The following is a 20,597-nucleotide window of genomic DNA, read 5'->3' on the forward strand; positions in this document are numbered from 1 at the left end:
AAAGCCAGAGACCAAAAGACATATTGATTTCAAAAGAGGAGCTATAGAGAAAAGATGAAACCAGAAGATAATGAAATGACTTTTAAACTGCTGAAATAAAATAATTTTAAACCTAGAATCCAATTGCCACCAAAAACATGCCTCTAAGGCCCTGCTCCACTCAATGAACAGCAAGCTCCAGTGACAGACACCCCATGCCAAACAACTAGCAAGACAGGAACACAGCCTTACCCATTAGCAGAGAGGCTGCCTAAAAATCATACTAAGTTCACAGACACCCCAGAACACACCACCAGACGCAGTCCTGCCCACCAGAAAGACAAGATCCAGCCTCATCCACCAAAACACAGGAACCAGTCCCCTCCACCGGGAAGCCTACACAACCCACTGCACTAAACTTACCCACTGGGGACAGACACCAAAAACAACAGGAACTATGAACAAGCACCCTGAGAAAAGAATACCCCAAACACAATAAGTTAAGCAAAATGAAAAGACAGAGAAATATGCAGCAGATGAAGGAGCAAGATAAAAACTCACCAGACAAACAAATGAAGAGGAAACAGGTGGTCTATTTGAAAAAAGAATTCAGAGTAATGATAGTAAAGATGATCCAAACTCTTGGAAATAGAATGGAGAAAATACAAGAAACATTTAACAAGGACCTAGAAGAACTAAAAAGCAAACAAACAATGATGAACAACACAATAAATGAAATTAAAAATTCTCTAGAAGGAATCAATAGAAGAATAACTGAAGCAGAAGAATGGATAAGTGACCTGGAATATAAAATAATGGAAATAACTGCCACAGAGCAGAGTAAAGAAAAAAGAATGAAAAGAGTAGAGGACAGTATCAGAGACTTCTGGGACAACATTAAATGCACCACCATTTGAGCTATTAGGGTCTGAGAAGAAGAAGAAACAAAGAAAGGGATTGAGAAAATATTTGAAGAGATTTTAGTTGAAAACTTCCTTATATGGGAAAGGAAATAATCAATTCCAGGAAGCACAGAGAGTCCCATACAAGATAAATCCAAGGAGAAACACACCAAGACACATATTAATCAAACTATCAAAAATTAAATATAGGGCTTCCCTGGTGGCGCAGTGGTTGAGAATCTGCCTGCCGATGCACGGGACACAGGTTCATGCCCTGGTCTGGGAAGATCCCACATGCCGCGGAGTGGCTGGGCCTGTGAGCCATGGCCACTGAGCCTGCAGGTCCAGAGCCTGTGCTCCACAACAGGAGAGGCCACAACAGTGAGAGGCCCGTGTACTGCAAAAAAAAAAAAAAAAAAAAAAAAAAAAATTAAATACAAAGAAAAATTATTAAAAACAGCAAGGGAAAGGAAACAATAACATACAGGAGAATCCCCATAAAGTTAACAGCTGATCTTTCAGCAGAAACTCTGCAAGCCAGAAGAGAGTGGCAGGACATATTTAAAGTGATGAAAGGGAAAAACCTACAACTAAGATTACTCTAGCCAGCAAGGATCTCATTCAGATTTGACGGAGAAATTAAAAACTTCACAGACAAGCAAAAGCTAAGAGAATTCAGCACCACAAAACCAACTTTACAACAAGTGCTAAAGGAACTTCTCTAGGCAGGATACACAAGAGAAGGAAAAGACCTACAATAACAAACCCAAGACAATTAAGAAAATGGTAGTAAGAACATACATATCAATAATTACCTTAAATGTAAATGGATTAAATACTCCAACCAAAACACATAGACTGGCTGAATAGATGCAAAAACAAGACCGATATATATGCTATCTACAAGAGACCCACTTCAGACCTAGGGACACATACAGAATGAAAGTGAGGGAATGGAAAAAGATATTTCATGCAAATGGAAATCAAAAGAAAGCTGGAGTTGCAATTCTTGTACCAGATAAAGTAGACTTTAAAATAAAGACTATTACAAGAGACAAAGAAGGACACTACATAATGATTAAGGGATCAGTCCAAGAAGAAAATATAACAATTGTAAACATTTATGCACCCAACATAGGAGCACCACAATACATAAGGTAAATGCTAACAGCCATAAAAGGGGAAATTGACAGTAACACAATCATAGTAGGGGACTTTAACACCCCACGTTCACCAATGGACAAATCAACCAAAATGAAAATAAATAAGCAAACACAAGCTTTAAATGATACATTAAACAAGACGGACTTAATTGATATTTACAGGACATTCCATCCAGAACAAAGGTGTACACTATATTCTCAAGAGCTCATTGAACATTCTCCAGGATAGATCACATCTTAGCTACAAATCAAGCCTTGGTAAATTTAAGAAAATTGAAATCATATCAAGGATCTTTTCTGACCACAACTCTATGAGACTAGACATCAATTACAGGAAAAATATCTGTAAAAAATATGAACACATGGAGGCTAAACAATACACTACCAAATAACCAAGATATCACTGAAGAAATCAAAAAATACCTAAAAACAAATGACAATGAAAACACGACGACCCAAAACCTATGGGATGCAGCAAAAGCAGTTCTAAGAGGGAAGTTTATAGCAATACAATCCTATCTCAAGAAACAAGAAACATCTCAAATCAACCTAACCTTATACCTAATAAACAAAATTGCCATTAGCCACACTCATCAAGAAAAAAAGGGAGAAGGCTCAAACCAACAGAATTAGAAATGAAAAAGAAGTAACAACTGACACTGCAGAAATACAAAGGATCATGAGAGATTACTACAAGAAACTATATGCCAATAAAATGGACAACCTGGAAGAAATGGACAAATTTTTAGAAAAGTCTCTTCTGAGACTGAACCAGGAAGATATAGAAAATATAAACAGACTAATCACGAGCACTGAAATTGAAACTGTGATAAAAAATCTTCCAACAAACAAAAGCCCAGGACCAGATAACTTCACAGGTGAACTCTGTCAAACATTTAGAGAAGAGCTAACACCTATCCTTCTCAAAATCTTCCAGAATATAGCAGAGGGAGGACACTCCCAAACTCATGCTATGTGGCCACCATAACCCTGATACCAAAACCAGACAAAGATATCACAAAAAAAGCAAACTACAGGCCTATATCACTGATGAGCATAGATGCAAAAATCCTCAATAAAATACTAGCAAACAGAATCCAGCAGCACATTAAAAGGTTCATACACCAGGATCAGGCAGGATTTATCCAAGGAATCAAGGATTCTTCAATATACACAAATCAATCAATGTGATACACCATATTAACAAATTGAAGGAGAAAAAACATATGGTCATCTCAATAGATGCAGAAAAAGCTTTGAACAAGATTCAACACCCATTTATGATAGAAACCCTCCAGAAAGTAGGCATAGAGGGAAATTACCTCAACATAATAAAGGCCGCATATGACAAACCCACAGCCAACATCGTTCTCAGTGGTCAAAAACTGAAACCATTTCCACTAAGATCAGTAACAAGACAAGGTTGTCCACTCTCACCATTGATATTCAACATAGTTTTGGAAGTTTTAGCCACAGCAATCATAGAAGAAAAAGAAAGAAAAGGAATCCAAAGCAGAAAAGAAGTAAAGCTACCACTGTTTGCACATGACATGATACTGTACATAGAGAATCCTTAAGATGCTACCAGAAAAGTGCTAGAACTAATCAATGAATTTGTTAAAGTATCAGGATACAAAATTAATGCACAGAAATCTCTTGCATTTCCATACACTAATGATGAAAAACGTGAAAGAGAAATTAAGGAAACACTCCAATTTACCACTGTAACAAAAAGAATAAAATACCTAGGAATAAACTTACCTAAGGAGACAAAAGACCTGTATGCAGAAAACTATAAGACACTGATGAAGGAAATTAAAGATGATACAATCAGATGGAGAGATATACCATGTTCTTGGATTGGAAATCAACATTGTGAAAATGACTATACTACTGAAAGCAATCTACAGATTCAGTGCAATCCCTATCAGACTACCAATGGCATTTTTCACAGAACTAGAACAAAAAAATTCACAATTTGTATGGAAAGACAAAAGACCTCGAATAGCCAAACAATCCTGAGGACGAAAAATGGAGATGGAGGAATCAGGCTCCCAGTCTTCAGACTATACTACAAAGCTACAGTAATCAAGGCAGTATGATACTGGCACAAAAACAGAAATATAGATCAATGGAACAGGATAGAAAGGCCAGAGATAAACCCATGCACATACGGTCAACTTATCTTTGATAAAGGAGGCAAGAATATACAATGGAGAAAAGACAGCCTCTTCAATAAGTGGTGCTGGGAAAACTGGACAGCTACGTGTAAAAGAATGAAATTAGAACACTTCTTAACACCATACACAAAAATAAACTCCAAATGGATTAAAGACCTAAATGTAAAGCCAGACACTATAAAACTCTTAGAGGAAAACATAGGCAGAACACTCTATGACATAAATCACAGCAAGATCCTTTTTGACCCACCTCCTAGAGAAATGGAAATAAAAACAAAAATAAACAAATGGGACCTAATGACACTTAAAAGCATTTGCACAGCAAAGGAAACCATAAACAAGATGAAAAGACAACCCTCAGAAAGGGAGACAATATTTTCAAATGAAGTAACTGACAAAGGATTAATCTCCAAAATATTCAAGCAGCTCATGCAGCTCAATATCAAAAAGAATAAACAACCCAATCCAAAAATGGGTAGAAGACCTAAATAGACATTTCTCCAAAGAAGATATACAGATTGCTAAAAAACACATGAAAGCATGCTCAACATCACTAATCATTAGAGAAATGCAAATCAAAACTACAATGATGTATCATGTCACACAGGCCAGAATGGCCATTATCAAAAAATCTACAAACAATAAATGCTGGAGAGGCTGTGGAGACAAAGGAACCCTCTTGCACTGTTGGCGGGAATGTAAATTGATACAACCACTATGGAGAACAGTATAGAGTTTCCTTAAAAAACTAAAAAGAGAACTACCATATGAACCAGCAATCCCACTACTAGGCCTATACCCTGAGAAAACCATAATTCAAAAAGAGTCTTGTACCACAGTGTTCACTGCAGCACTGTTTACAATATCCAGGTCATGGAAATGCCCATCAACAGATGAATGGATAAAGAAGATGTGGCATATATATATACAATGGAATATTACTCAGCCATAAAAAGGAATGAAACTGGGTTATTTGTAGTGAGGTGGATGGACCTAGAGTCTGTCATACAGAGTGAAGTAAGTCAGAAAGAGAAAAACAAACACCGTATGCTAACACATATATGTGCAATCTAGAAAAAAAATGGTCATGAGGATCCTAGGCGCAGGACAGGAATAAAGATGCAGACCTACTAGAAAATGGACTTGAGGACACGGGGAGAGGGAAATGTAGGCTGGAACAAAGTGAGAGAGTGGCATTAACATATATATACTATCAAATGTAAAATAGGTAGCTAGTTAGAAGCAGTCGCATAGCACAGGGAGATCAGCTCAGTGCTGTGAACACCTAGAGGGGTGGGATAGGGAAGATGGCAGGGAGACACAAGAGGGAGGGAATATGGGGATATATGTATATGTATACCTGATTCACTTTGTTATACAGCAGCAATTAACACAACAATGTAAAGCAATTATACTCCAATAAAGATGTTAAAAAAATGCCTCAAAAATGAAGGTAAATTAAAGGCATTTCAAACTGTATTAGTATTCTATTGCTGTCAATACAAAGCACCACAAATTTTGTCCCATAAACAATAGAAACTTATAATCATCTTGTAGTTCTATAGATTGGAAGTCCAACACCAGTCTCACTGAATACAATCAAAGTGTGGCAGGGTTGGATTTTCTTCTGGAGACTCTAGAGGAGAATTCATTTTCTTGCCTTTTCAAGTTTCTAGAGGTCACCTCCATTTCTTGGTCTGGGACTCTTACTCCATCTTTAAAATCAGCAACAGTGGACCTAGGCTTTCTCACACTGCCATCTTTTTCATTCCCTGAAATTAGGAATGGCTCTCTATTTCTAAAGATGCATGTGATTAGACTGGACCTCTGGATAATATTCTTATCTCAAGGTACATAACTTTAGTCACATTTGCAAAGTCCCTTTTGTCATGAAAGGTAACATACTGTAATGTATTCACAGGTCTGAGCATTAGAGTGTGAACATATTTGGTGGCCATTATTCTGCCTACCACACAGAAAAATAGAAACTTCAAAAATTTGCTGCCAGTTGGCCTTCACTGATATAAATACTAAAGGGAGTTCTTCAGGAAGAGGGAAAATAATTCTAATAATAACCATGATAATTCAGGAAGAAATAAAAACTACCAAAAAGATAAATATGTGGATAAGCATAACTGTTTAAAATGATAACGTTTTGAGGAATTGAGATATATATATAGAGTCCAGTGCTGTGCTGGAGTCAGCTAGTACTGGCTTGTAAGAACTTACTGTTAAGTTTTCAGGAATTCTGAAATTTGGTTGTTGAACACAGTATTTTAACTATTATTAAAAATTAAGGGCTTCCCTGGTGGCGCAGTGGTTGAGAGTCCGCCTGCCGATGCAGGGGACACGGGTTCGTGACCCAGTCTGGGAAGATCCCACATGCCGCGGAGCGGCTGGGCCCGTGAGCCATGGCCGCTGAGTCTGCGGGTCCGCGAGCCTGTGCTCCGCAACGGGAGAGGCCACAACAGTGAGAGGCCCGCGTACCGCAAAGAAAAAAAAAATTGCATAATATTCCAGTAAAATAATTTTTAGTAACAACAAATGTAATAAATAACCAGAACTCCATAACTTCCTATTCCTTATCTTACTACATTTTATCTATGCTCTGGAGATTATTTATATCTATTATATGTGTTATGATGGAAATACCACATAATGGTGTATTAATGCACAACTGTTTTCAACATGCATTCAGTGATGTCACACTATAACTTGGAGCTGGCTCTCATGGGAGTATTTATATCATGAAAATTGGCATATACTACAAATCAGGGCTTGATTTATTGTTTTTGTTAATTGTGTAGAAAGTGATAAAAATGTTGATAAAGCAGATTAACTATCAACCATTTTAGCAAAGAAATAGCTCATGTCAGTTTGTCAAGCTCTGACATTTATCCTTGTTTCATTTTCATCATTCATGTTAATGTAACCTAGATATGAGCCCACTGGTGTTATAACTATATGTATTTATCAAATTCAGCCATAGTTTGACTAAGGATACAGGAGTTTGAAAACATGCAGCGTAAGCATTCTGTGAGAATCAATTGACTATATGGAATTTATAACAGATAGTATTGTACATTTTTATTTGAAAATTTAGTGCTACACATGCTTTTTATCAAGAAAAACAATAATAAACTCATTTATGTATCTCTGCATACATTTTTTCCCAGATAACCGGTTGCTAAACATCTCCTGGTATATCCTAAAGCGGGCCCAAAATATAGTAGTAGCACAAAAGATGGAGTTAAAGTGTTATTACTTGCATTTTCTGAGAGACAGGAAGGTTATTAATTTAAGATCAAGAATGCAAGTTGTAACTTCTAAGGTGGCCATTTAAAGAATTAGTAAATAACAACTTAATAGAATGACAGACGATAACACAATAGAAACTCCTATCCAGAAAGAGTAAAGCATTTTATCCATTTCCATTTAATATAAATACTGACATATTTGGATTTAAAAGAATCATTTCATTAATTTTTTTATTTAGTCCATTTAATTTTATTTCTTTTTTTATTTTTATTTTCTTGAGTGTATGAGTAGACTCTTAACAAAATTGTTAACATTTCTATATATTGATTTTGGTCTGACTTTTCACTACATGTTATATTGCATGTCATTAAATATTCTTTGAAACATCATTTTTAATGGCAATGTAAAAAGCTCATTATATGTACTATTATTTATCCTCTCCCTTATTGGTGTGTATTTGCTTTTAATGAGCTGTTATGAGTAATGTTATGAATAGTATCCTTTACCACACCTTTCTTTGGTAAATCTATGATTATTCCCATAGGGTAGATTCCTGAGAAAAGAATAAAAAGGTATGGATTGTTTTAAGCAATTTATATATATCGCTAAGTGACTTTCAGAAAAGTTGTGCTAGTTTACATCCCCTCTAGTAGTTGAAAAATGATCCTTCTTCACTAGTTTTGTCAGCATTGAACATTATTACTTAAAAATATCTTTTCCAATTTTTAAAATTGAAAATACATATTCATTGCCATTTTGATTTGCATTTCTTTGCTTACTATTAAAGCTAAATAGTTTTGCAAGTTTATAGGCCATTTGTATATCTTCTGTGAATTGTTGGTTCATACTTTTTGCCTTAATTTTTTTCCTTTTTTTTTTTTTTGGCCATGCTGCGCAGCTTGTGGGATCTTAGTTTTACAACCAGGGATTGAACCCAGACCCTCAGCCGTGAGAGCACAGAGTCCTAACCCTTGGACTACCAGGGAATTCCCTTTTGCCTTAATTTTCCAAATGATCTTCCTTTTTAAAAAATGTTCCTGTATTTTCATGATGAGCAACTGATTGGTGGAATTACATATAACAAGATTGATGAACTTTTGTTAAGTATTTACTGAGATCCTAACTTTAAGACTTGTGATAGATACAAAACATATAACATCCCAAGGAGCCCATAAGGTTAGTGAACATCTGTTGATTCATCATATAACCTAGGCTAATTCATAGTAGAGTATATAACTAAGGGCCAGGTGTGTTTAATAGACAGACAGTAAGTGTATATGCTAGGAAATACTAGTAATTGGCAAATATTTTTGATGGACTTGGGGCATGCACTGAGCCTTGAAGGAAGAACAGTGTGTAGACTGAAGGAAGCCATCTAAACACAAATGGCTTGAAGACAGAATATATGTGTGCAGGTGAGTAGAAGAAGTAGGATTTGTGAGAGAGTACTTTTAGCAGATGAGTCGATGCTGACATTAATTGAGATAATTGGTGGCATTAGACACATGATTTGATTTAGCATCTAGTAGATTGTGATCCCTTTCCATTCAAAATTTATTTCAAGATCCACTATTGAGGCAAAAAACAACAATAACAACAAGGAAGACAGTGATGACCACGTCAACAAGAAAAGAAGGCAATGTGCCTCCCAGAAGGGGTGTTATCTGAAAGTCACTTTAGTGTCAGCGCTAAACAAGGAAAGCTGAGGGAGACCCTTCCTGGAATAGCTGTCACACACAGTAAAATCAAATATAGATGTGTAAGTGATCTGCTGTACCTCTCCCCACGACAGAGAGAAAGGAGAAATGAATCCTTAATGTATGATTTTTACAGGCTTCTCTTGGGATCATAGTATTTTTAGATTATTTGAGCAATTTAAACATTTTCCTTCCAATACTTCCAGTTCCTTTAAAGCAGACAACAAAATAATTATAAGCATTCAAATCATAATGCAACTAATTTTGGAGTTTCCTCTTAATTGGTACTGGACCTGCCTTCCTACTTTAAATAACAAGAAAACCGGTCAAAATGTATGAAGCATTGGAAATAGGCAGTGTAGGACAGAGGGGGGAAACAAATGATGTGAGCTCTACAGGGCTTTCTGTGTGGAAGGGCTTTCTGGACTGTAGTGCAGGAGCAGGCACCTAGCACCAGCTAGCAGAGCACTGTAGTCTCATCGAGCAGAGAAGAAAAAAATCAGAGGGTCTATAAAATACATCTATTTGATGTGACATCAAAAGATGTCACACCTCTTCTCCAAACACCCACTAATGGTTTCCCACCTCAGGAAAAAAAAAATCTATTAGGCAGTAAAAGTCTCACTCCCTGCCATTACCTCTGTCCCTAGTCCCTTCTTCCTAGTTCATGCATCTTGAAGTACCTACAGGAATCCCATCTTGAAGTACTTCAGAAGCTTGAAGAGCTTCTGAAACTCCAGGCTTTTCCTCAAACAAGGCAGATTCTTTGCCTTCCCTTTTCCTTTTCTTGGAACCCTTTTCCCAAAATGCCCCTACGTCCTTGCCATGATATGTACATAGATACATGGATTTTTTCCCCCCTTACTTTATTCAGGTCTCCACTTAGTTCTCACCTCTTACAGACAGGCCCTCCATGGCCACCATACACAACATACTTCTCCCAAATCATCTCTCTCTGCCACACCCCTTACCTCATATCATTTATCTTCATAGTATTTATTACCTCAGGAGGTACTCTTCTTTTATTTGTTCATTGAATGTCTCTCTTTAGCATTATTTAAGCTCCATGAGTTCAGAAATGTGCCTATTTTCTCTACGGCTCTGTGCCCAAGATACATGATAGGTGCTCAATAAACATGAATTGAATGAATGAATGGCTGAAGAGTATTCCAGGCAAGAGGGGCAGCAAGCGTAGACTTTGTAGAGGGCTTGAGAGCAAGGGTTTTATTTAGCTGAAAATGGAATGGCCAGAAGTGTCAGCATGAGGAGGAAGGCATGAGGAAACAATTCCAGATCAGTCTGGCTGCAGCGTGGGGCATCTGAAGGAGAGCATCAGAAGATAAGCCAAATCAAGTCAGGGAGAGCCTTGAATGCTAACCAAGGTTTGCTTGATTTCTTCACGTCCTTGGAAATCCACAAGAGCAACTGGCACTGAGGACCTTTAAGTGGTGGAGTGATTTGTTTAATGTAGTATTTCCAGAAGATGAAATTGGCATCAGAGAGAGAGAAGCTACCTGAAAGCAAGTAGCTCCTGAGGGTTGCCTAGGTCCGGCTGATTAACAGGATATCATGAGCATTAGCTCACTGTCACAATAATGTGGAGTTTTGGTGATCAAAAGGAAAATCACTAAAATAGGACACTTTTTATCTTGACTGTTGGTTGCCAAGCATCCTCTGTGGATTATCAAAGGGCTATGTATAAAGAACGTTGAAATACATTATTATCCTTGCAGGACTCCTATTATAGTGAACCATTGATTTCTCCTCCCCAAACCCCAGGGACATTGTGAGTTCAATGCAAGGACCTAATAGGAATTTCTGCAAAAGTGCTCCAAATCCATTTGGCTGAGTCCCTCAAAGGAGAAAGATGTAAGTTAGTGACCTTTGTGCTTTATTACAATTAATAGCCCTTAACTTTCAGATTGCCCCTCATTCCCAATTTCATTCTCAGCAATTAGTGACTGCCCTCATAATTAGTTATTTCACTGAGCACTTTCTAAGAGGCAGGCTCCACTTTATAGATAAGGAAACTGAGGCCCCCAGAGACTAAGCAAATTCCCTGAAGTTCCACATTAAGGCTGGGGTGAGCAAAAAGTGGGGTGTGGCAGTGTTTTAGTCCCTAAGTCATGCTGGGTCAGTTTTATGATTAACATGGAAACTCCTATGTATGCACTGGTACTAGAATATTATCACATGATTTTCAAAAGGGACACCAACATCTGGTGACATCTAGTTATTAATAATCAGAATTTATATCATCTAGGACAATGACAGTGATACAAATTATAACCATTAAGTAATAATAAAAGTCAATGATTTAATGTTTTTAACTTTTCAGACTTTCACATCAATTTCTTTCTCATGATACTTACTATATCCTTATGAGTTTAGGAATGATAGTCATTCTTATCCCTATTTTATAAGTGAGCTAAAAAGACACAGTTTTGTTTGACTGCTTCTCAAATGTTTAGAAGCCATGCCTCCTTCATGTATTCAATAAGATTCTCATTTTTTAATTTGTTCATACTTAGCAAATACTTGTATCAACTATGTGGCAGATATTATTACAGGCTCTAGATCTACTTTGATGAATGAAATAGACAGTCTTAGGTCTTATGGATCTCACATTTCAGTAGGGAAGACAGGAAATAAACAAGTAAAGAAATGTATATTTGCAAATTGATTGAAGAGATAGGAAGGGTTTAGATGTAATATTAAAAAAATGTCAGCAAGAATTCTTAGATAAGATAATCAGGGAAAATCTCTCTGAGAAGATTATGTTGAGAGCTTAGACCAACACTGAAAAGAGAATAGCCATACAAAGCACAGGAGAAGGTATTTACACGCACAGGTAATAACGTGTATGAATATCTTGAAAAAGGAAACATTTAACATGGAGGAGAAACTGAAAGAAGGCCAGTGTCTCTGGAGCATAAGAATGATGGCGTAAGAGGCGGCTGAAGGATTAGACAGGGGCCATATCATTCATATTTGGATTACACAAAAGAGTTTGGCTTCATTCCAAGTAGCAAAGGATGACAATGGAGGTTTTAAGCAAAAGAGTGATATGATCAAAATTATGGGTTAGGAAAGAGCATCGTGGCTATAGTGTGGGGAATAGATTGAAAGTTAGGTGGGCTGGAGAGGGCAGAAGAGTGAAAGCAGGGAAACACTGAGAGGAAAGCTTTTACTCTGGTCTAGGACAAGGGTGATGTTGGTGCTGATAGTAGAGATGGGACAGATTCAAAATATATTTTTAGAAGTAGAACCAATGAGACTTTAAATGGATTCAATGTTGGGTAGGGAAAAAGAAGCAATCTTAGATGACTTCCAGTCTCTGGCATTAGCAACTGATAGATGTCAGAGCCCCTTACTGGCAACAAAAGGGAAAAATATCCAGTTTCCAGATTTCAGGAGAGAACAAGGGTTCAACTTTGAACCGACAAGTCTGGGAGTGAAAATATGTAATTGCATATGGATCTGGGGTGTAGAGGGATGGTACTCTTGAAATTATGAATTTGAGAGCCATCTACATAAAGATAGCATTCTAAGTCATGGGAATGGAGGAGATCATTTACTGAGAGACTATAAGAATGAAAAAAGAGGGTTGAGGACAAAATCCTGCATTTTTACAGGCATTTATTATCTCATATGTCATAATCACGCACTTAACAAGTCAAATGGACTACTTATTTCTTTATTTTTTTCTCAATTTAGTTGTAGTGGATAACAAGATCTACCTTGGGGCACGGCTGGGAGAAGAGAAGTAGGAAGTCATGTGATGGGCGCAATAACTACTATGTAGAAGGAACAGAATTAATAATGGGAAATTAGTATTTATTTCACTAAAATATTTAATATACTACAATTTCTAACTTACTTTTTGCATTTTACAGTTATAAATTCACAATTTACAATTTTAAATTCATTGTCTGTAAATTTACCTCCCCTACACACAGTGAACTCTTTAAGGCAGGGATTATTTTTTATTTATTTTTAATCCCCAATACCTTGAAGACTGCTGGGTACATTTTATATGTACAAAGAGCTTTATGAAAATATTAGAGTCTACTTTATAGTGCCAAGTAGAGAGTTCAAGTTCTAGATGTGTGTGTTAGGTGGAAATGTGTAACAACATGTTTTTAAGCGTCTTTTAGATTTAACATTAAAAAATCACTGTAATTTTAAACTGGATTACCTGGCTTTAATAACTTTTTTTTTTTTTTTTTTTTGTGGTACGCGGGCCTCTCACTGCTGTGGCCTCTCCTGTTGCGGAGCACAGGCTCCGCACGTGCAGGCTCAGCGGCCATGGCTCACGGGCCCAGCCGCCCCGCGGCATGAGGGATCTTCCTGGACCGGGGCATGAACCCATGTCCCCTGCATTGGCAGGTGTGCTCTCAACCACTGCACCATCAGGGAAGCCCTAATTACATTTTAATGGTTACATTTTGAAGAGGTGGAAAGGAGGTAGAACAATCAAGATCTGGTGTGTTGTGCTACAGATAACTGTCTTGCAACCTGACGAGTTTATAAGGCACCCTTGGATCCAGAGAGTTATATGCTGGTTGAACTTTCTATTCAGTTTGAGACTTGTGATGCATTTTCATTTACGTGAAGATAACATAATGCTTCCTCCTTTTTATAAAAAGAGGGAAAACTTTGTTTTCAATTATATGTGGAATCTAAAAAATAAAACAAACAAATATAACAAAATGAAACAAACTCACAGATACAGAGAAGAGACTGGTGGTTGCCAGAGTGGAGGGAAGGGGAAAATGGGTGAGAGGGATTAAGAGGTACAAACTACTAGGTATAAAATAGATAAGTTACAAGGATATAATGTACAACACAGGATATATAGCTAATATATTATAATAAACTTGCAAAGAGTATAGCCTATAAAATATTGAATTACTATGTTGGACACCTGAAATTAATATAATATTGTAAGTCAGTTATACTTTAATTAAAAAATACTTCAAATTTTTAGATCAATTTATAAAGGAGCATTTTAATAGAGCTTTATCTTGAGTAACAAACCTATGGCATAGCCTGCCTTGCTTAGGCTTGTATCAATCTTCCATACTATATTTTAAATGCAAAATTTCAAATCAGCATGAGTTCAATCTTATCCGTTCTTTGATTCCAGATAAAAATGTCCTAGAATAAAAGTCTAAATAACCCACACATGGAAAATCATAAGTCCTCAGGAAAATTTTAAAGTGCAAGACTTTTAAAAATCACATCTGAAATATCTTATGTAGCAAACATGCTTGATTTGTGAAATACTAAACTAACAAGAGCATAATTTTTCCCGCCTGAACGTAAAATTTCTGGGAAACTGAGAGGCCATAGTGTCTGGCACAGCCATGGCTGTGAGCAGTAGGAGTAACAGGGGAATTCAGTGGTTGGACCATCAGAGGAGTCAGTTTTTTTGGCAGAAGAGATGCTTGGCCTGGCACCTGCAGGGAGCTCACTGGAACTCACCTGGATATCCTTTGTACTAAAGGAGCAAACTTGCAGTATTTACTGAAAATTTTAGCAGTTTATTTGTCCTTTTTGTTCAATATGTGTCATTTAACTGAGCCGTTTTGGTGGAGGTCAAGGATGGCTCAAGAACCTGGAATGGAGTAAGGTTTGTGGTGAGACTCAGTCATAGGTAGTATTATAGGTATGGAGTGAAGCACAAGGGTGAGGTGAGGTTGACTTCTGTGCATACCACTTGATAATAATTATAATGAAACATAAAGTATAATAATTGTAGCTTACAGAGTATCCCTAAAATAATTTAGTAAAACTATACACTTGTTCAGTTTTCACTTGGCAACTGATATTTGTCATCATTTATTTATTTATTTATTTATAAAATATTTATCTTATTTTTTAAAATTTATTTTATTTTTGGCTGCACTGGGTCTTTGTTGCTGCACGCAGGCTTTCTCTAATTGCGGCAAGCAGGGGCTACTCTTCATTGCAGTGTGCGGGCTTCTCATTGCAGCGGCTTCTCTTGCCAAAACTGACACATGAGCTCAGTAGTTGTGGCACGTGGGCTTCAATAACTGTGGCATGTGCAGAGCGCAGGCTCAGTAGTTGTGGCTCATGGGCTTAGTTACTCTGCGGCATGTGGCATCTTCCTGGACCAGGGATTGAACCCATGTCCCCTGCATTGGCAGGTGGATTCTTAACCACTGCATCGTCAGGGAAGCCCATGTCATCATACATTTAAATACTTTCAAAAATGTCATTTTCCACGTGGTAGAAATATTAAAAATTTAAAATAAAACTGTTAGACCATGCTTTAAATTTTTCCAATAAAATTTAAGTACAATAATAATAATAAATACTTATCACCATTCATTTAAAGCACATGAACAACTTTACTTTTTTAAATAAAGTGGTAAATTTTATTTTATATTTTTATTATTTTTTATTTTCTGGCTGTGCCACGTGGCATGCAGGATCTTGGTTCCCAGACCAGGGATCGAACCTGTGCCCCCTGCAGTGGTAGCACAAAGTCTTAACCATCGGACCATCAGGGAAGTCCCATTAAAACACATGAACAGGGCTTCCCTGGTGGCGCAGTGGTTGAGAGTCCGCCTGCCGATACAGGGGACACGGGTTCGTGCCCCGGTCTGGAAAGATCCCACATGCCGCAGAGCAGCTGGGCCCGTGAGCCATGGCCGCTGAGCCTGCACGTCCGGAGCCTGTGCTCCGCAACGGGGGAGGCCACAACAGTGAGAAGCCCGCGTACTGCAAAAGAAACCACATGAACAACTTTAAATAAAATAAAATTCTTTTTACTCTTCGAACTAGTATTTTTTAGTCTACTTTCTCTGAATAATTTTATCCCAATGTCATGTGTTTTGTGCTTGAAAGTCTTTATAGATCACCTGAACATACTTCTCTACAATAAACCATGTATATAAGTTGAGATTTAATTTTTTAAATGTTTCCTGTAACCATAAGACTGTTAAGTGTTAAAATTATCTTCCACATTAAGTTACAGTAATTGTCTTAAGTACACCATTGATCAAAACAATATGTTATATTTCAAAAATGATCAATAATCATTAAGTATAAAAGTAATATTTTATTGGAAATTCATCTCTTAATGAGATAGATGTCTTTTTATTCTTTCATTGGCTCATATCTATGAATGAATATTACTTATTGTTAGAATCATATAGTTACTGCATAAATTCTGCTCCTATTTTTTTTATAGTTGTAAGCACTAAGAAATCATATTCACATAAATAAGGGGATGGGAATGGAAGGAGCAACGTTACTCAATTCTTTGATCTTCTTCAGAGATATATGCCAGAATTCACATAGTCATCTAGCATCATAAATTATTTTTAATCTATTAGCTGACAACTTAAATCCTCCTTAGTTTTGCTGAAAGTAAAGAATTAGAAACCACCTAGCTTTCAGAAAAAAATTTGTCACCTACTTATTAGATTCATACAGTTTTTCAGCATCTCCACCAGTATGTGTCCCTTTGTTTTGGTGTCATAGATTTTCATATGGGGTATTTTACCAGAGATAGACTCCAGGATTGGTGGGAGCTATGCCTTTCTATCTTAAACAAGAAGAAAAGAGGTTTTGTTTAAAGCAGGTGGAAAGTTTAAAAAATTGTATGATGTCTTTAACGTTCTCAAGGGGACCAATTTTATATAAGAGTACCTAAGGAAGTTGGGCACTCAGAACTCTTGGAAAGACTTCATACAACAGCAGGGGTACATGAAGCAGAAGTACCACAGACTGAAGCCCCTAGTGTAGCCCCTTACCATTAGCCTCATATCATAACAGCCTGGCAAGAACATCTTCCACTTATTACTACCCGATTTATATATTCGTGTGTTATATGGAAATTAGTTACCTATGGGATATAGATATATGCATTGTAAAGGATAGATAGTAGTTAAGTATGTAAAAATAGACCAACATACTAAAATGTGTTATCAGGGAGAGATTATATTAGGGGGGAATAGGGTAAAGAAAGTCTATAAGGATGGTAACTGGTACATTTGATACAGTTCCACATCTGGGTATCTATCATTTTTATTTTTTTCTTTTTTGGCCACACCGTGCAGCATGCAGGATTTTATTTCCCTGGCCAGGGATCAAACACGTGCCCCTTGCAGTGGAAGTGTGGATTCTCCACCACTGGACTGCCAGGGAAGACCCTGGGTATCTATCTTAATAAAAGTATGCTAAATAAGGATAATATTTTTGCAAAACAAATATTTATTGCAATATTGTTTACAATGGTGAATAAATGAAATCAACTTAAATGCTAGCTCATGATATACTGATTTAATAAATATAGCACAATACTTCAAGATATATTTTCCAGGTATTAAAATTATGCTTTATGAAGATTATGGAATAATCTCAACAAATATTTGCTATGTTAGTTAATTTATACAAATTAATTTGTTTATGCAAAATTCAATGTCAAATACAATAAAAACTAGGAGAAAAGCATGCATATGAGGAAAGACAAGGAAAATACATGAAGGTAATAATTATCTTGGATTTGTATGTTTGTGTGTTTTTTTCTCCTTTTCCTCAAATAGAGGAAATGTGGTTATATTGAATTTTTGATTATATTTCTTCTTTGAAGTTGTGTATATATTAGATACAGACAAGTATTATAAGTAACTATATATAAATATATAGTTATATAATTTATTATATTTATTTTATAATAAATGTACATATTTTATTAATTTTTAAAAGTAATACATGAACGTAATAAAATGGCCAAGCAGATCAAAAAATTTTTAAACTTACAAAGTTAAAATATTTTTTAAAATTTTTGTCCAGTTTTATTGAGATATAATTGATACACAGCACTGTATAAATTTAAGATGTACAACATAATGATTTGACTTACATATATTGTGAAATAATTACTACAATTAGTTTAGTTAACGTCCATTATCTCCTATAGATACAAAAAAAAAAGAAGATAAAAATTAAAAAAATGTTTTTCCTGTGATGAGAATTCTTAGGAGTTACTTTGTTCAACATTTTTTTTTTAACTTATTTTATTTATTTATTTTTGGCTGAGTTGGGTCTTTGTTGCTGCACGCGGGCTTTCTCTAGTTGCAGCGAGTGGGGGCTACCCTTCGTTGCAGTGTGCGGGCTTCTCGTTGCGGTGGCTTCTCTTGTTGCAGAGCAGTGGGTCTAGGCACGTGGGCTTTTCAGTAGTTGTGGTATGCGGTCTTCAGTAGTTCTGGCTCTCAGGCTCTAGAGCACAGGCTTAGTAGTTGTGGTGCACGAGCTTAGTTGCTCTGCGGCATGTGGCATCTTCCCAGACCAGGGATTGAACCCATGTCCCCTGAATTGGCAGGTGGTGGATTCTTAACCACTGTGCCACCAGGGAAGTCCCTCAACTTTCATATGTATGTGTATGCATATCTATATCTATATATCATACTACAGTGTTAAATACAGTTACCATGTTGTCCATTACACCCCGAGTGCTTATTTATCTTATAAGTGGAAGTTAGTAACTTTTGACCATCTTCATCCAATTCCCCCTACTCTTTGCTTCTGGTAACCACAAATCTGATCTCTTTCTCTATGTCTGAGTTTGTTCATTTGCTTGGTTTTTTTGTTTGTTTAGATGCCACATATAAGTGAAATCATATTATATTTATTTTTCTCTGACTTATTTCACTTAGTATAATGCTCTCAAGTTCCATCCACTTTGTTGCAAATAGGAGGATTTCCTTCTTTTTCATGGTTGAATAATATTCCAGAAATACTTTATCCATTCATCCATTGATGGACACTTAGCTTGATTCCATGTCCTGGCTATTGTAAATAGTGCTGCTATGAACATGGGGATGCAAATATCTCTCTCTTCAACATAGTGTTTTAGTTTCCTCTGGATATATTCCCAGAGGTGGAATTCCTGGATCTTATGACAGTTCTATTTTTAATTTTTTGAGGAATCTCCATACTGTTTTTCATACTGATTGTACCAGTTTACAATCCCACTAACAGTAAACAAAGGTTTTCTTTTCTCCACATCCTCACCAGCATTTATCTCTTTTCTTTTTGATGCTAGGCGTTATAACAGGCACAAGGTGATATCTCATTGTGGTTTTGATTTGCATTTCTCTAATGATTAGTAAAAACTTACAAAAAAAATTATTTTTATTTCAATTCAGCTTTCCAGGGCTTAACAACCATTGACTACTATTTGTATATACTTCTAGAAACTTTCTATGAAGATACACGAATGTCAGTGCATATATACATAAATGAGAAGATGGTGATCACATGCTTTTACATAAATAAATTCAGTTTTGGGGCAAAATTCATTTTCTTACAACTGTAGAACTTACAGTAATTTGTTTCTGAAAGCCAACAAGACCATCTCTGATTTCAGGGAAAGCCTAAGCCCTTTTTTAAAGGCTTTCTACTTGTTAAGTCAGGACTGTCCAGGATAATTTCCCTTTTGATTAAATTCAACTTATTTAGGGTTTTAATTACATCTACAAAATTCCTCAATAATTGTATTATAATGTAACCTACTCAAGGGAGTGGGATCCATTACCTTTGCCATATAATGTAACTTAATCATGAACATAACACCAGGGGGCAGAGATTATGGGGCCATTTTGGAACTCTGCTTACCATAGTATCTATAAGAGATGTTGCGGACAATAAACATAATGACTTGAAAGAAACATGTGACAGGAATCCACAGTGTTCTAACCTCAGGTTGATACAGAGATAAATAAGCAAACAAACACACACACACACACACACACACACACACACACTTACAATTAAACATGGGGTGATAAGTGCAAAAATAGAAGCATGTATAAGGCACCATGGTAGTTCAGAATAAGGAGCCCCCAGTTCTTTCTGGAAAGGGAAAAATCAGAGAAAGCTTCCTAGGAGAGGTATTTCTTGAAGGATGAATAAGAATAATAAGATAAACAAATACAGAACAGATACACAAAGTGAGGAATGATGATCCACAGATAACTATCTTTGACATTTACATAATAGTATATATATTTAAAATAGTTTGATATTTTATTCATTTTGAACTTTTGTATTTATTTTTTAAAATATTACATTATAACATTACTTACCTTGATTACTGATTTTTTTTTTTGGCGTCTTCTTAAATTTCACATCTGAGGCAAAAGCTTCACCCTCCTCAAACTAGTCCTATCCCTGAGCATCAAATAATAGAAATATGCAGGGAACTGCAGTTATTAAGGTATTGCTGAAGTACACGGAAAGAGTAGGAGAATTGAAGGGAGGGAAGCTAGAAAAACTGGCTGGGGTAAGATGATGAAAGGTCTTGTTTGTTCTCTGAAGATAATCTCCAAAGACTTTACCCTGTGGATCAAGGGATGAGTCATGTTTTGAAACTGGAGAGTG

The 20,597-nt window shown here is 36.4% G+C and overlaps 1 long non-coding RNA gene across 1 annotated transcript in view; it reads right to left on the reverse strand.

Annotated features, from left to right (window-relative positions):
* The window catches only part of LOC132425509 (uncharacterized), a 30,981-nt gene extending 10,536 nt beyond the window's left edge, over nt 1–20,445 (reverse strand). The window contains exon 1 of the long non-coding RNA XR_009519450.1: nt 20,303–20,445. This is a non-coding gene — a long non-coding RNA (uncharacterized lncRNA). The remainder of the gene's footprint in view (nt 1–20,302) is intronic.
* Between the last annotated feature and the right edge of the window lie 152 nt (nt 20,446–20,597).

The sequence above is a fragment of the Delphinus delphis genome, chromosome 5, assembly GCF_949987515.2.
Source record: "Delphinus delphis chromosome 5, mDelDel1.2, whole genome shotgun sequence".
Taxonomy (NCBI): Eukaryota; Metazoa; Chordata; class Mammalia; order Artiodactyla; family Delphinidae; genus Delphinus; species Delphinus delphis.